Source organism: Ovis canadensis, chromosome 12 (assembly GCF_042477335.2).
Source record: "Ovis canadensis isolate MfBH-ARS-UI-01 breed Bighorn chromosome 12, ARS-UI_OviCan_v2, whole genome shotgun sequence".
Taxonomy (NCBI): domain Eukaryota; kingdom Metazoa; phylum Chordata; class Mammalia; order Artiodactyla; family Bovidae; genus Ovis; species Ovis canadensis.
Window position 1 is genome coordinate 84,899,290 of NC_091256.1, and position 15,747 is coordinate 84,915,036.

Consider the following 15,747-nt stretch of genomic DNA (forward strand, 5'->3'; position numbering starts at 1 on the left):
CAGGAAATGCAGGTTCGATCCCTGGATCAGGAAGATCTCCTGGAGGAGGAAATGGCAACCCACTCTAGTATTCTTGCCTTGAAAATGCCATGGAGAGAGGAGCCTGATGGGCTACAGCCCATGTGTCACAGAGTTGAGCATGACTGAGTGACTGAACTCGTGTGAGCAAGTGTAGGCTTACAACTTAAACAGAGGAGATCATAATTAAAAGGGAACCTGGAAAATTGGAGTAGATGCAGAAAAAAGATATTGTTCCCATTAATTGAGGTGTCTTGTATGGAAGACTATTTTAATTTTTCCCATTTATAAATTCTGAAGGATCCAACAACCCTACTAAAATAAAGGTCAGCTCTTTTTTTGTTGTTTGTTTTAATTTATTGGGATCTAGTTGCTTTACACGGAGAAGGCACTGGTGATCCACTCAGCTACTCTTGCCTGGAAACCTCCATGGATGGAGGAGCCTGGTAGGCAGCAGTCCATGGGATCGCTAAGAATTGGACATGACTGAGCGACTTCACTTTCACTTTCACTTCACACATGTATCTTGGAGAAGGGGATGGCAACCCACTCTAGTCTTCTTGCCTGGAGAATCCTATGGACAGAGGAGCCTGGAGGGCTACAGTCCATGGGGTCACAAAGAGTCAGACATAACTGAGCGACTTTCACTTCACATACATATATCTAGGCTTCCCTGATAGCTCAGTTGGTAAGGAATCTGCCTGTAATGCAGGAGACCCCGGTTCAATTCCTGGGTCAGGAAGATCCACTGGAGAAGCAATAGGTTACCCACTTAAGTGTTCTTGGGCTTCCCTTGTGGCTCAGCTGGTAAAGAATCCACCTGCAATGTGGGAGACCTGGGTCTGATCCCTGGGTTGGGAAGCTCTCCTGGAGAAGGGAAAGGCTACCCACTCCAGTATTCTGGCCTAGAGAATACCATGGACTCTATAGTCCATGGGGTAGCAAAGAGTCGGACGTGACTGAGTGACTTTCACTTTCATACATGTGTCTGTTCTTTCTCAGATCCTTTCCCCATACTGGTTATTACAGGGTACTGAACAGAGTTCCCTGTGCTTTGCAGTAGGGCCTTGTTGATCCTCGTTCCTATTCACAGAGTGACAGGCAAACTGATATTACTCTCTAGGGAAATATCTAGATTTTCTTCTCTAAAGATGAACTTTCTGGGGCAGCCAAGAACATTGAGAGGGGTGGCCCAGTGTAGAGACTGTCTTTTTTCCAGGATGGTTTATCCCAGGATACTGTATATCATTCCCTGTGCTATTCAGTAGGACTTTGTTGTTTATCCATCTTCTATTTAATAGTTTGCATCTGACAGTTCCAAACTCCCAGTCTACCCCTCTCCACCCGCCCCCTTGGCAACCACAAGTCTGTCCTCTGTGTCTGCTGACTCTTCCATCCTAACTCCACAGAGCCCAAAGTGGGTCCGCTGGTGGAAAAGTTGACCCATGAACAAAGGTCAGCCTGTCAAGAAACAGGCTTGCTGAAAGAACAATACCTGCAGACCTGCAGTAAGTGAAATCCATCTATTTAGATGGTAATCAGCCTTCTACTCAATTCTTTAACGTAAAGACTTAACAGTGATTGCCAGAGCAAGAAGGAAACAAGAGAATAAATGAGAACAGCCAAAATAATAAAGAACAGTTGATCCCACAGGAAAAAAAGTGAACAGAAGGCAAAGCTGTGTTCTATGAAAGGAACAATTAGGAGATATGCTTGATCTCGTGGAAATAAAGAAAATATGATTGTTGCAAAAAAGATTCCTAATGGTCATCAGCTAAGTGCAAAACTGCTCCTTCCAAAACAGGCACTTATTGAGGGAAGCCGCTGTTGAACTAGGAACTACATTTTATAGTTTTCTTCAAATTGCACCTAGGTGACAGCAGCTGACTATTTCACCAATGGAATATAAGAAGTGCAGTGTGACGCTTGCACGTCAAACCTGTCGAGAATCAGCTGCCCTTGCTTTTGCCGCTTCTTTGCTGTATACAATGCGTGAGCCTGACTAAGGAAGGGATCAAGATCCTCGAATCTTCCTCTGTGGAGGAACTGCCTGATGAACAGGGAGCACCTGTGTTTAAAAAGGGACATGAATGAAGAAAATGTTTGTTGTGGTAAGCCCCTGACGTTTGGTGGCTGTTTACTTATTTCAGTGGAAGTACAATTGATGTACAATGTTATATTAGTTTAAGGAGCACTGAATAGTGATTTGACATTTACATGCCTATGAAATGATCACCAACATAGATCCAATTATCATCTGTCACCACACAAGGTTAATACAGCTTCAGTGACTGTATTTCCCATGCTTTACAAGACACTGGGGTTTATTTATTAGAGCAGCAGACAGTGCTGCCCTCAGGAATGCAACTGACAAGACTGAATAAAAGAAAAAACATCAGTAGGACAGTGGGAAGGTAAGCTGAAGACATCTCCTGGAATTTAGAGAAATTAGGGAGGGAAAAAGAAAAATGTAAGAAAATACAGGTGACGTAAGGAATTGATCCAGGAGTTCTAGGCATTAAAAAGAATTTCAGGAGGAGATAATATAGAAAACTAAGGAGAGAAAATTATCAAAGATGCACTAGAAAGTAAAGTTTACAGAGCTAGAGATTGAATTTGTTTTCAGATTGAAAGGGATCAGTGAGGCCTGAAGAAGCCCAAATTTAGATACATACTCACAAAATTTTAGAAGATTAAGCTTAAAGATTCCCTCACATCTATTAGAATGACTATTATCAAAAGGACAAAAATAACCACTGCTGGCAAGAATAACACTGGTACACTTCTGGTAGGAATGTGAATTGGGGCAGCCACTGTGGAAAACACTATGGAGATTCCTCAAACAATTAAAAATAGAATTTCCATATGATCCATCAATTCCACTTCTGGGTAATTATCTGAAGGAAATAACTTTCAAAGAAATACAGGCACCCCTATGTTCATTGCACCCCTATGTTCATTCACAGTAGCCAAGACATGGAAGCAACCTAAGTGCCTATAAATAGGTGAATGAATAAAGAAAATGTTATATATACATGGAATATTATATACATGTAGTTATACTGGGGTGTATAACTGGAATGGCATCGTCGACTCAATGGGCACGAGTTTGAGGAATCTCTGGGAGATGGTGAAGGATAGGGCAGCCTGGCGTGCTGCAGTCCATGGGGTCGCAAAGAGTCAGACACGACTGAGCGACTGAACAACAATACTGGAGTGAGGAGGGCACGGCGACCCACTCTGAGATTCCTGCCTGGAGAATCCCATGGACAGAGGAGCCTGGTGGGCCACAGTCCATACAACTGCAAAGAGCTGGACTGAAGCAACTGACCACAGTTATACTGGAATACATATATACCCAATGGGATGTTATATGTGTGTATATAATGGATATTTTTCAGCCATGAAAAGATAGAAAAGCTACACTTTGTGACAACGTGGATAATGTGGATGGAACTTGAGGGCATTATGCCAAGTGAGGTAAGTCAGACAGAGAAATAGAAATACCATATGGTCTCACTGATATTGAAAACGAAGAACCAAATGCATATATACAGAGCACAGACTGGTTGATGCCAGAGGTGGGGAGAAAAGGGAGGGCAGATGAGTGAAGGGGTCAGAAGGTACAGACGTGTAGTTACGGAATAAGTCCTAGGGAATGCGATGCACCACATCAGCACGGTGACTATAGTTCATATTTTAAATATTTGAAATTTCAGATATCGGAAAGACACTGAGAAAGGAGATCTTAAAAGTTCTCATCACGAGGAACAAAAATTTCCTTGTGTCCTGATGGGTGTTAACTAATTTCACTGAGGTGATAATCTTACAATATACACAAATATTGAATAATGATGCTGTATACCTGAAACTGATATGTTATATTATAAATTTTATATTATATCATATATTATATATAAATATAAGATATTATATCAGATTTTTATATATTTATATTAGATATATTATATAAATATAATATATATTATATTTATATTAGATATAAATATACTATATTATATAACTATTATATATTATATATAACTATTGTATAATATATTTATATATATAAATTTTTTGAAAAGATAAACCAATGCAAGGAAAAAAAGATTATACATAAAGGAAAATATTAGACTGGCTTTGGGTTATACAGCATCACAGTATATCAACAGGCAAGAAAGAAATGACTTCAATATTTTAAGGAAAAACATTTTTCAATCTAGATTTCCAACTTAGATGCAGCCAACTATTAGTCAACTGTGAGGGTAAAACATGGTATATTGGGACATTCAAGAACTTAGCAAATCTACCTCTCACCTATCCTTCTTAAGTGATTTACTCCCATGGAGAGGGAAAAATCAGTGCAGATAATGTGGGGTGCAGGAAACTGGATGTGTGAGCTAAGAGAATCACGAAGATTCTAAAGATTTGAGCCAGGGCTTCCTATTCTGTGAGATGATTAATGTGCACATTGTTCAAAACTGTTTAATTAGAATTTTCTATCATTTGTATTCCAAAATATCTGTACGAATTCTATACAGAGGTTTCTCTAGAAACAAAAGGCATTGCACTAGGCTAGGTCGGAGCCACTTAGCTCTCTCCTACTTCAGGATGACTAGTTTCCAGCCCATCTGGGCCCCTCCTCCTGGAATTTGAAAGCCGATCTTTTCCACTACTTTTTTGGTATCCTTAGTTTCCTTTTCCTGGGTTCAAATGTCAGTCCCAAAGTCTTAAACATTTCTCCCATGAAGCTTAGGAGTCTTCAGGCAAAAAATCCCAGTGAACTGTGCGGTTCTCCAGACTTCCTCAGGCAGGTATGCAGACTGACCCCTCCAGGGGGTTTCCAGAGTGGTCACAACTCTAGTCCCTCCAAACTCTGTAGATAATGCTTCCTCCTAGGGTTCTACAGCACATTAGCCTATTAACAACTCTGAATCCTTGCAGTGAAGAAACCTGATTAACTTTGTTTAACCCAGCATCTCCAAAGCAGAACTGACCATAGAAACTGCCTCTCTCCTTTTGTCTAGTAACAGAGTTTAACATCCCGAGGGAACCAGATTTCCTTGAATTTGGCGAAGGCTGCTCCAGCAACAAAGCCAAGCTATAGACTGCGTGTTTTATCTGTAGTATGATTTTAGACTAGAAACCACCCCATGTGCCACTGCATTCTGCTCTGGACTGTCGTACAGTCCAGAAGAGGCAACCGTTCTGTCCGTTCCTGAACCAAGCTCTGCTGTCACCAAGACCCAGAGGTGTTGCTACAAGCAAGCAGAGAGAAGGCTGGGGATCCACTCTGAGTTCTGAGTGTCTTGAATGCCACATCTGAAGATGTATAGAGATGACATAAAATCATGTCAAGCAGCTGCAAACAGACAGAGTGAAAATGGCAAACATGCCAAGGGAGCAAGAATAAATGGGGTGACCAGGACTCTAGGCATGCGGAAGCTTGATAAACGCTTCCGATGGGGACATGATGATGACTTAAAATAAAGAAGCTCAGATACACAGGGCCCCAAGGGGCTAGTGTGGGGGCGGGGAGACTGGGACTCTGACAATGAGATACTGGTGTGCTTGCTCCTGTGTTACAACGAGAGCCTGGTCCTTGCCTTTGCAGCTCTCCCAGTAGCCTTCCTGCCACGCCCTGTGGTCTACAGAAGTGGGTTTAGAACATCTGGTTAATGGAGGAGATGGGACCCTCTGATTTTGCCCATTCATTTGAAGCTGAATTTTTAAAAAGCGAAGCTAAATTCATTAAATGCACAAGACTTTGCTGCTTTCTTGACAAATCAGGCACTCATTGGGCACTAAGGCTTCCCACTTGGCTATTCATGTGTACACCAGGGGCAGTGTGCACAGTGGTTGAAACTGATTGCGGAGCCAGACGGACTTGTGTTTGAAACCAGTTCCTTTAATTACTAGCTGTAATTAACTAGTAATTGACCAGTCAGGTACTTTTCTGAACCTTGGTGCCCTTGGTTCTGAAAGGGGGCTAACACCCTCCTCATAGCACCTTTGTGAGGACTGAATAAAATAAAGCGTATACAGCACGCAGTACACTGCCAGGCACTGAGGAGATGGTAGCTTGCATGAGGAGTCTGTGTGTTGTCTACCAACTAAACTGTTCCTTGAGAGTCTGGCCCCTTGTCTTTAATCTGGGTATCCTAAGATAAGCAGCCGTGAACATAGGACACAGATATTCATTATTAATTGATAGTCTAAGATTATGTTGACAGAGCCTAAGGGAAGATATAAGTAATTATCCATTTAACCTGGAAAATTCAGCCTCCCAAATAAAATTTTTGTGCTCGTGTAATTTGGGTTATCTGCCCTGTACTGTACTTAGCCGCTCAGTCGTGCTTGACTCTTTGCAACCCCATGGACTGTAGCCCGCAAGGCTCTTCTCTCCTTGGGGATTCTCCAGGCAAGAATACTGGAGTGGGTAGCCGTGCCCTCCTCCAGGGGCTCTTCCCAACCCAGGGATTAAACCCAGGTCTCTGGCATTGCAGGCAGATTCTTTACTGTCTGAGCCACCCAGGAAGCCTATTTGCCCTAATTCACACTTACTAATGGTCACAGTGATTGAAGGCAGGAGGAGAAGGGGATGACAGGGGATGAGATGCTTGGATGGCATCACCGACTCGATGGACCTGAGTTTGAGCAAGCTCTGGGAGTTGGTGATGGACAGGGAGGCCTGGCGTGCTGCAGTCCACGGGGTCACGAAGAGTCAGATACAGCTGAGCGACTGAACTGAACTGAAGGTCACATCTATCATTCTTGAAAACTGGCACTGGGGTTTTTGCCTCCTATCCCATACAAACAGATCCATTTCTTTTGCTTCAGCAATCTAGAATCTTTTTCTCTGTTCTTTGCTTACGCAGGCCTGGGGAGTGTGAGTAGGAATCAAGCTCCCCTTGGCCGGCGGCCAGATTTATTGCATTGCGTGTGGATAACCTCCCAGCTCCTCACCTTACTCTCAGTGTGGGCCAACCTGGGCGGGCTGGACCGTGTTAATGAAGAGCTCAGATGTCAGTCCCTCACCTCAGTAGTCACAGGCACTCACAGAACAGGCAACACACAGACAAACACGTCCGGATGACGGGCTGCATTTTTCACTTTCCAGCTGGATGCTTGCATGTCACATCAAAAGGGCCCTGGAGACATGCCACGCAGCAATCGATGGATCCTGCTGCCCACATGCCCTGCCCGCAGGGGAGGGGCTGGGGAGATGAGTGGCAGAAAGCAGCCTTCTTGGGAGTCCCTTGGATACTTCCGCTGCCAATGCTAGGAGCCATGTGGCACCAGGCGGCCACCCCCACCCAGCAAGTCTTAATGGCTGCATGCTGACTTAAAAACACAGTCTCAGAGAAGGCATTAACATTCCGAGCTCAGCTGTGTCATCCTGGTTGCCATAGCAACGCGGGGAACTATATTTTGCATCCCATGGTTATTTCTCCGCCTAATGAAATGGACATTTTTCTTCAGTGAATTGAATCAAAACTAATTGAGTAGTAATCAGCACAGACCCTGAAGTTCAAGGAAATGTAGTCTGACTAGCGCTTTGTAGAAATGCAGACACCATTAACTATCTTCAAATGAGATTTTTTTTTTAATTAGTGGAATCTTAGCAACCTATTACAGATGGGTGTAAGTGTTATCACACAAAAAGCTCCTCATTTGTTTAGTGCAGGGAGGGGGAATTTATTTTCAATTAGTTCAAGTGCCGATGGGGTGCGATGGTCTGTTGTGCCCTCTTCCCCAGGAAATATCTCAAACTGATGTGTACTCCTACATGGACCTAAAAAGAAAATACAGAATCCATTAATTGGATTCTCAGATGTTTTCAAGAAGGACTGGTTTATATTCCTAGAGCCCATTCAGTGATGGAGATGAAAACAAGATTTTTGCTTGCTTGTTTTTGAATATCTTAGAGCTAACTCTGTCCAAGTTCAAATCACACTGTGATGGAAGAAGCTCCAGAGATATGTTTGGGAGCCATGGGGTCATGATCTTTGTCTTTGAATACATCTACAAATTCTTCTTTGATTAATCTGATAGTACTTATTGCTTCAGTTTGGACTGTGGGTATAAACAACAATATGGATAGAAAGTAATACCCTGTCTAGGTATTAATACTCCCCTTCTATGGGCAAAATCTGGTATATTATAAGAAGGCATTTATGTCCTATGAATATGGGCTTAAGTTACAGCTAAGAGACATTTGGTTATGTGTAAAGGAGAGCTTCTTTACTGTGACAGACTAGAAAATTTCTCCTAAATTTTTAAGACAGCTGGCTCATCAGGTGTGGTTCAATAGTGGCCAGGGGTCAACTACATGAGTTCCTAATTTCAGAAACTGGATTCCGTTTACTTGTACAGTCCACTGAGATGTGATGTGTCCAAGATCCCTTTGCCTTCTGAGCCTTCTCAGTGCCACTTGGGTTTGAGAAACAGAGGCTTCTCTTTTGTGAAGATGACCAACAGGGGTGGCAGGTTCCTGATATGGGCATGAGACTCTTGAGGTGGGCACGAGAGCCAGGTTAAGGCAGGTAGGTTGGAGGAAATGCACCCCAATGTTTGGCAAATGGCTAAAGAGATGAGTCATTTCCCTGGGACTGGCAATCTAATGCTTCCATCCACACTAAATTCACATTAAAAATTGATTGCTCCATCATTTTTAAGAACAGCCAGACTTGATGGCGCATGTTAGCATTTCCTTGAGGTGAGATAAAACTGCCTGGAGTCAGTCTCTCAAGCCGGTCGGCAGGACCAGGTGGGGAGGAAGGAGCAAACAAGGAGAGGGAACAGGGACTCACCTCCTCCATCCTGGCCACTATGGGTCTACTGTGGGAGAGGACGCTCTTCTGTCACCATGGCAACTTCAGAGCATCCCAGTGGGATTAGGGAGTTGAGAGGCAAGAAATGCCAAGTTTGGAGGCATTAGGGCCCTTGGAAAGACGATGGGCTTTCATTAGAAATAAACACAACAAGGTGGCTGGGCACTAGAGGAGAGTGGATTTATGGTTTATGACATTCCTAAAATATCTTTATTTAATAATGAAAACTTCATTATCCGAGCCTGGGTTGAAGTGTTGCTGTGGGTCCTCTGAGGATCCCAGCAAAGATCTTTCATCTTGACGGAAGTTCTAAATTACAGCATTAGTGTTCTAACCGAGAGGCTGTTATTGCCTATTTGGTCTATCCAGGGAAATGAGACACACGTTGCTGGCGAGTGTGGGCTATTGAAATCTAATAGCTTAGAATATTAAAAATGGGGGCTGGGCTGGGGGTATACCTCCCTTTTCCCTCCTTGTCTCTCCCTTTCACTCCCCTCCCCCTACCACGAGCTGGGGAAAAGTTAAGTGATAAACCTGGGATGTTTACCAAAATTGCATTATTTTGCTAGGAAAAAGAAGTAATTCATCTTTATTGTGGCCAAAGCCTTTATCACATTTCACATTATTAAGAAACTACCATAAGGAGACCCCGAAAGCTAATTTCAGACCAACTGTATGAACCTATTATGCCTTTATTTTCATCCCAGGTATTTCTGTATTCTTTTCAGCAGCGTAGCCTGACCTCCAAAAATGTGTCTGGTCTTTGGATGTTTCAAAGACAATTAGATCTAACTGGCTCCCGCTGTTTGACTAATGGTCAGAACGGATAGCTCTCCAGATCACAGTTCAATTTTCACTCCTTCTGGCAGGGCTGGAAAATGGCCTGGCTGGGCCTGTGGACTCCGAAGAAGGCCACGTGGGCGAGCCCAGACCTCTTCAGTCTGCGCCCCTTTGCTCCCCTCATCCCTCCACTCCCTCCAACAGAAACATTTCACCTGCATTTGCCAGTGGCCGTCTCTAAGGCTTGTTGCCCATGTGGTATACTAATAATAATGAAAGTGAAATTTTACTTGCTTCTCAGGCAAGAATACTGGAGTGGGTTGCCATTCCCTTCTCCAGGGGATCTTCCTGGCCCAGGGATGGAAGCTAGGAGTCCTGCATTGCAGGCAGATTCTTTACCATCTGAGTCAACAGAAAAGCCCAATAGTAACACTCCAGTACTCTTGCCTGGAAAATCCCATGGACAGAGGAGCCTGGTAGGCTACAGTCCATGGGGTTGCTAAGAGCCAGACATGACTGAGCAACTTCACTTTGACTTTTCACTTTCATGCATTGGAGAAGGAAATGGCAACCCACTCCAGTGTTCTTGCCTGGAGAATCCCAGGGACGGCGGAGCCTGGTAGGCTGCCGCCTATGGGGCCGCACAGAGTCAGACATGACTGAAGCGACTTAGCAGCAGCAGCAGCAGCAGCAGCAGCAGTAGTAGTAGTTATATTGGAGTGGGCTTGTGTGGTAGGCCCTATGTCAAGTGCTTTCAAGGCATTAGCTCATTTAATCTTCACACCCACTTTATGAGATGCAACTCATAACTCAACTTTCCATTGAGATAGAAACATATTCCCTGGGGAGAGAGTGGCAAGTTTGCTACCTAACATTGGTCAGGGATGATGTGTGGTCTCTTTGGTGTTTGTAATACTGCATGGTTAGTTCTGCTGGAGATACTAAATGAAACATAACATTGAAAATATCTTTCTAAACAATGGCACCAGACAGGGCCCTATTCTAACATGCAAGTTACTACCATTCTTTAGAAGTGTGTTCAGCAATCAGTATGTAGCTATAGAGAACTTTCTTAATTAGCAGCTAGCAGGAGCCTGCAAGATTACAAATGGGTCAGGTCAGTTTTGCTGGGAAAGAGATCAAGAAAGGCCCTCTGCATGGGACACAGCTATGGAGAGTGGGCCAGAAGGAAACATGGCTGGGGGGCGAACTCGACAAGCAAAGAAATGCGCAGAGGGTGTGTGTGCACGCGCGTGTGTGTGTGCACGCGCATGCAGGCTGGACAGGGGCTGTTGAAGGGAAGGGCAATAGAGCGTGAGCACAAGAAAGGTGGTGGCCTCAGGAAGCAGGAAGAGGACACACTGAGAGCAAAACTTCCCTTATTCAGGGCAGGCCCCACATGTCTCATTGAGCGCTTTCCATACCCGGCCAAGGTTCAAGAGGAAGAAGCCTCTCTCTGCGCTAGTCAAGACTCTGATTTAGTAGGTCAACTGCGGGGCCCGGCCATTTATCCTTTTAAAATGGCTTTCTGGGTGGCAGCCACTGAGCGTTCATCCACAGAGCCTTTGTAAACACGCCAGTCACGTCACTCTTCCATTCCACACACACAGACACAGACACATGTGCACACACTTTCCCTTCCTTTCCTCCCTATCAAACTGCACCTGCTTAACTCTTGCTCACCGAGAGCTCTCACCTTCCCTGACCTTATTCTACAGCACTCTTTTATTATGCAATCTCCAGAGCTGGGTTGCCCTTCAGAGCACTCATCTCAGTTCAGTTCAGTCGCTCAGTCATGTCCGACTCTTTGCGACCCCATGAATCGCAGCACGCCAGGCCTCCCTGTCCATCACCAACTCCCGGAGTTCACTCAGACTCATGTCCATCGAGTCCGTGATGCCATCCAGCCATCTCATCCTCGGTCATCCCCTTCTCCTCCTGCCCCTAATCCCTCCCAGCGTCAGAGTCTTTTCCAATGAGTCAACTCTTCGCATGAGGTGGCCAAAGTACTGGAGTTTCAGCTTTAGCATCATTCCTTCCAAAGAATTCCCAGGGCTGATCTCCTTCAGAATGGACTGGTTGGATCTCCTTGCAGTCCAAGGGACCTTCAAGAGTCTTCTCCAACACCACAGTTCAAAAGCATCAATTCTCTGGCGCTCAGCTTTCTTTATAGGCCAACTCTCACATCCATACATGACTACTGGAAAAACCATAGCCTTGACTAGACGAACCTTAGTCGGCAAAGTAATGTCTCTGCTTTTGAATATGCTATCTAGGTTGGTCATCACTTTTCTTCCAAGGAGTAAGCGTCTTTTAATTTCATGGCTGCAATCACCATCTGCAGTGATTTTGGAGCCCCCCCAAAATAAAGTCTGACACTGTTTCCACTGTTTCCCCATCTATTTGCCATAAAGTGATGGGACCAGATGCCATGATCTTCGTTTTCTGAATGTTGAGCTTTAAGCCAACTTTTTCACTCTCCTCTTTCCCTTTCATCAAGAGGCTTTTTAGCTCCTCTTCACTTTCTGCCATAAGGGTGGTGTCATCTGCACTCACCTCAGTTTGTAGTTATATACTTAGAAGAAGAAACTCCATGAACATGGCCTGTGTTTGTTTCATGGAATATCGATTCCATCCCAGCACTAGAATAGCCCGGAACAGGGTTGGTGATGAACACTGTATATAATTTTTGTCATCTGTTTTAGCCCGGGTCCCCTGAATATTGGGGGCTGCTAAGGCACTTAAGAGCTCTTTGTTAAGGGGTACATTTGAAGGGTAGTGAAGACAAAGGAACTGAGACAGTGAAGGAGGAAGGGCAAGCGTGCAGGGAGGCGCTGCTGAACTGGCCTCAGCTTTGTAACAAGTGCCATCATGGTTGGGTCTCCGGCAGCCTTTCTGAAAGGCCTTGGAAATTCACGTGTCTCTCTCACGTGCTTCCTAGTGGTCAAAACTCGCTCCATGAGGTGGGTAGTTTCTCGCATTTCCTGATGGTGTTGCCAGTAGGGTCCTGCCTGGAGACTGCAGGCAATCACTGCTGCCTAAAGGGCTTCTCAATGCGCTGTGGCCGGGACGGCAGTAAGAGCAGCTGGGCTCTGGGGCAGAAGTCAGGAGTTTGATTTCTGCTTATTCTGCACCGAATGTCACGCTGGATACTTTCAGTAGGACTGGACAGGAGAGAATGTCTGGCTGGGTGCAGAATTTTAAAACGCTCTCACCTCCAGTGTTGTACAAGCACCAGTCTTGGTTTTCATTTCTCTTAACTACCATGGACACCTTGATAGGTCAGATCAACACACTTGCATCCCATCTGGAAACAGAAACTAGAACACATCCAAATTCACCTAGCTAGGCAGCATGGTTCTTAGAAATTCATCTTTTTAAGTATATCCCTGTTACCACAAATTTAACCCCCCACCAAAAACAAGAGTAGATGGGTTTTGTCTTTATAAAGTCATTTACACTAGGATCCATCCAAAGAGCAGAGCAAAAAAAAAAAAAAAATTCTTTATTTTTCTTGTCACTCAAAGTGACACATCCCTACTCTCTGCTTCAAAGGACATGACCATCATTTTTAAAGAAGAGCAGACCCCAGGGCATTATGGAACCAAGGGAGTTGCAAAGAGTTACTAGGTTGCACAGCATTATAAATGCCTGGAGAACCCACTTTAGTGACTTAACGGTCCCCAGGAGAGGATACAGAGTCTAGTCCTCAATCAACTTTCAAATTCTTGGTCATCAGTGAAGTTAAACCACCTACCTGAGTAAATAAATGACTAATGGGAAATCTGAAATTCCTAGGGGGTGTGGGTATCATAGAGCTTTCCCTCTATTTGGGCCCCAGAGGGAAGACTTCCCCTCATAGCCCCACCTTTATCTGTCTGTTTTCCTGGGAAAAGACCAGTGGCAGAAGCAGGATTTGAAGACATAGTTGGCAAAGCGTAACTCAAGCTTGAGCCATTCTTCAAACCTTGAAGATCCTTCCTACCCCTTCTGCTCTCCTCCTTTTGATGATTCTTTTAAAAAAATTGTTTGATTCCTTGCCAAGAATCTGGGGTATTTTATTTTATCCAAAAGGCTTAGGGTAAGGAGGAGTCATCTGCTTGTTCTGAAGACCATAGCAGCTGGGGTCATGCCTCCCGTGTGGCTGGCACCTCTTTCCCTTTGAAGAAGCTCCACACTCCAGGGTCAGCTGCTGCCAGATGCTGTTCTCTGTGGGTCTTGAGGAAGACCTCAAGGAATTAAGCTGTTTTCAAATGAGATCTAGAATTCCATCCATCTCGTACCTCTGACAGGGTAAGGAGTCAGATGGCGGACTTCAACCACAGTCCCGTCTTAACTGTACCGACAATCAAAGGAAGTACAGAGAGTACTGTGTGGGTTCTTAAGCAGTCTTGGTTAGGGGAGGGTAGATTTTTCAAGGCTTTCATTTCGGTTCCCATTAGAGTGAACCCTTTCCTCTGACTCAGGAAAGTCAGACCGTCTGTATCTAAATCTGTGCTTGCCACTCACTATGTGACCTTGAGCATGATGTATAACCTTTTTATGTCTCAGTTTCCACCTCTGTAACAGGTGATAATATGGCCTCTGTTTTACAGAGGATGTGAGGATCACTAGCACAAGATAAATGGTAAACTCTCAGTAGACAATGTTACTCAGTGACATTTTTATTATTCCAGTGACCACATAGCAGAGGGAAGCCTATAGCTTAGGTATAGAGAAGCCCTTGAATGGCAATCTATTTCTTAATGCACACTCATTAAGGGCGGGGGTGGGGGTAGATTTTGCTTTACAAAAGAATGCAGTACAAGAGAACTTTAAAAAGTGTCCTCTGCACCACATTTAAACTATGACTCATTTCTCCAACCTAATTTACACCCTTTATTTAGAAGCACACCTTTTGTTAGAGCAACACACACCTGCAATATATATTAACAGCAGCCACTGCAGAAACTCGAGTTGAAAAACAAGAAGAAATTGAAGGAACTAATATTAATGGAGTACCAACCCATGTGCTAGGGACATGTATATTGTTTTATTAATTCTCCGAAAGAGTCATAAAAGAAGCCTACTCTGTGTGCCCCTTTTATAGATGAGGACATTAAAAGCAAAAGAAGCAAAATTTTCCAAGTTCAGAAAGCTTGTAGGTGGCCGTAGTTTGAATCTCTGTGCTCATTTTACGAGACCATGGAACTCTTGACAAAAGCCATCTTTAGTCCACAGTCTTTTCCTGTCTTCCCCTAGGAACCCCCTCCCATTAACCAATCTTGTTCTCCTTGAACTCTCACCCAAGGACCCTCCAGGCTTCTCAGGGGTAAAAAAATGAGCCTCCTTGGCTCAGGAGCACATTCTTCTGGGGTGTGGGAGAACAGCATGATGGAAAAGAGGAAGCCAGGATACAAGGCTGTAGCACAGTTTAATTAAATTAGCTCAAGATAATGATGTATCCTGAAATGGGAACACATCCATTAATGCTGTTATTATTATCAAGGACACAAATGGCCCACTGAGGATTGATGACAGAATCAACTGTCCATATGCTGTGAACCATAAGGAAACAATTGATAGGAAAAACTGCAACGAGGAATGTTGGATGGAACGGATTATGCATCCTTCATGATGAAATACACACACACACACACACACACACAGAGTCAAGGGGATGGATGCTTGGCATCTGGTTAGTCAATGAGCTGTGAAGGGAGTGAGGCAATAAACTGAGCAGGTTCCACATTAATATTATAATATGATATGTTTATAGGATGGGAACATTCAAGAGTGATTCCAGCAGCAATGTATAGGAAGTATTTTAATTGAGTTTGTGTTCTGCAACAGAAGCATGGACTTCATCCATCACTCAAAGAAGGGGGTAAGAGGGAGGGGAGATTTTGACCTGTTTGCTTCTAAGTGGCCTCTGATTTTTTTTTTTTAGATGTAACCTATGCAAGGCATTATTTAAGTTTTGACTATTTGGCTAAGAAGACTGTTTAGGAAGACAGGAACTTTGGCGGCCCTATATACCCACAGGGTGTTAAAATAAAATACGCATATCTTAATGCCTTCCTGAAAGCATCCGCCTCTTCTGGTTCACCGGGGATCCATCTCTGCCTGCAAGATC